The following is a 2,367-nucleotide window of genomic DNA, read 5'->3' as shown; positions in this document are numbered from 1 at the left end:
GTGGAGTTGGATGTTAATATGCTGATATATATCGTTTAAGATTCTGATATTAGATTTTATCATCATCCAGTCAGCATGTTAGTGTCCATCTCATAATATCGTCATTTTTTAACGAAAAATGATGAGTTTAGAACATAATGAATAATTGAGTGATCATTTCGTAACTTAATAGTCGAGGGATTTAACAAAACAACATCTTATATATCATTTTGTAACTTTTAATAGTCAAATATCTCAACAAAACGACTTCTTATAATTGTGATCATTTGTGTATAGGGATGGACACGGGACCCGAACCCGATCGGGTCGGATTTTAAAAAATTAGGGGTCAGGCTTGGGTTTAAGATAAAAAAATATCCGATCCGACCCAAAAAAAATTATTTTACCTTATATATTTTAAAAATAATTATAATAATACCCCCTATATATTATTATTTTTCAATTAAATTCATATTTTTATTAATAAAAAATAATATTTTATAAAAATATATTATTTTGGTTTAGATCAGACCAAATTTTAATTTTATCTTGAAAAATCAAATCATATTCAAATCAAATAAAAAATATATTTTTCAGATCAATCCGGATTAATTGAAACACGACCGGTGCCCATCCTATTTGTATATTTCACCCTAGTAAAAAATTTTAAAAAATAGAGTACGGACAGTAATAATCGAATAATTTGCGGATAAAATATGTCACATGCTATGTGTCTAAATCCACACGTGTTCTTCACCACCAACAAAACCAAGACCCCATAGTCCAAACCAAATCCTCATCTCTTTCCTTGCAATTCAACCACAGAATTCTGCAAAGCTGCAGCAGTTTCTCTCTATGGTTAGTCTCAGCTTCTCATTTCCAGAAATGGGTTTGTGTTGTTTTGATTTATTTTTATGTTTATTTTAGAGATTAATGCTAATGTTGTTTTTGGATTCTGGAATTTGTTTAAATTTTGATCCCGTTTTATGTTCTGAGCTGCAATTTTTATGGAGATTCATCTTGATATGATATCATATTTTAATGCTAATGTTGGTTTTTGGATTCTGGAATTTGTTTAAATGTTGATCGATTTTATGTTGTGAGCTGTATTTGTATGGAAATTCATGCCGATATGATATCAGATTTGGCAGGTAGAGTTTTGATGCTGTGTTTGAAACCCCACTCTTTATTTTCTTTTCCATTTTCCCGCACTTTCTCGTCTCCCAAACACCTCAAAAGTCCTTTCGTTTCATCCGCCAAAGCCTCGAAATCTTCGATCACCATGTCCATTGTTGAGCACGTAGTGCTTTTCAAGGTAAAAGATTACACTGACCAGACGAAGGTCAACTCGATGGTCAATGGACTCAACAGCTTGGCATTTCTCGATCCCGTCCTCCATCTCACCGTCGGTCCCGTCTTCCGTACGAGGTCTCCGATCTCCGATTTCACACACATGCTCCATTGCCGGTACAAGTCCAAAGAAGGCTTGAGCGCGTATTCGGCACATCCCGAGCATGTCCGTGTTGTCAAGGAGAACGTCCTCCCCATTTGCGACGATGTCATGGCCGTCGATTGGGTTGCCGATAACGATCCCGTCCCGTTGTCGCCACCCGCTGGCTCCGCCATCAAGGTAACCTTCTTTGAAACTAAAGGAGAACGTTGATGATGATGAGAAAAGTGATATTCTAGGGGTGATTAAAGGGATCAAGGACGGAGTCTCCGGTGTTCAACAGATCACTTGTGGGGAGAATTTCTCCCCCGGGAGAGCTAAGGGCTTTTCGATCGCCTCGGTTGCCGTCTTTTCCGGGGTTGGAGAAATGGCGGCGGCCGAGGGCAACGAGGAGTACGTGAACCTACAGAAACAGAAGGTTAGGGATCATTTGAATGGTGTTATTGTTGTTGATTATGTGATGCCATCATCATCATCTTCAAATCTTTGATAGAAAACCAACTACAAAGGGAATCCTGTTGCTTGCTTAATGGATGATTTTCGAAACATTGCATTATTATGGGACTGATTGAGCATATTAGATTGAATATGGAAATTGCTCAAATGTGATTTTAGCCCTTGTATTATACATAATTTAGAGATTTAATCCTTGTACTTTGATGGGTATAATTTGGTGTCCCTGCTATGGTCAGTGTTTTGTCGGTAAATTTCGTCGATTTTTTTATCGACAAGTGTTGTGTGTAATGATAAGACACATTACATTTAAAAAGAGAATTTATGTTCGAACTTTGGAGAATGATATTATCAGATATAGGAGTGTTCAAACAGTCAATTTGATTATTAACCGAACCAAATTTATGTTCGAACTTTGGAGAATGATATTATCAGATATTGGAGTGTTCAAACAGTCAATTTGATTATTAACCGAATCAAATTAC

At 36.4% G+C, this 2,367-nt stretch overlaps 1 pseudogene; it reads left to right on the top strand.

Annotated features, from left to right (window-relative positions):
* The first annotated feature begins 741 nt into the window (after nt 1–741).
* Nucleotides 742–2,041, top strand: LOC120114825 (annotated as a pseudogene).
* Nucleotides 2,042–2,367: the final 326 nt, after the last annotated feature.

The sequence above is a fragment of the Hibiscus syriacus genome, unplaced genomic scaffold (genome assembly GCF_006381635.1).
Source record: "Hibiscus syriacus cultivar Baekdansim isolate YM2019G1 unplaced genomic scaffold, ASM638163v2 tig00110247_pilon, whole genome shotgun sequence".
NCBI lineage: Eukaryota > Viridiplantae > Streptophyta > Magnoliopsida > Malvales > Malvaceae > Hibiscus > Hibiscus syriacus.
The sequence above is the reverse complement of the archived record's forward strand: the minus strand, read 5'-3'. Positions and strand labels throughout refer to the sequence as shown.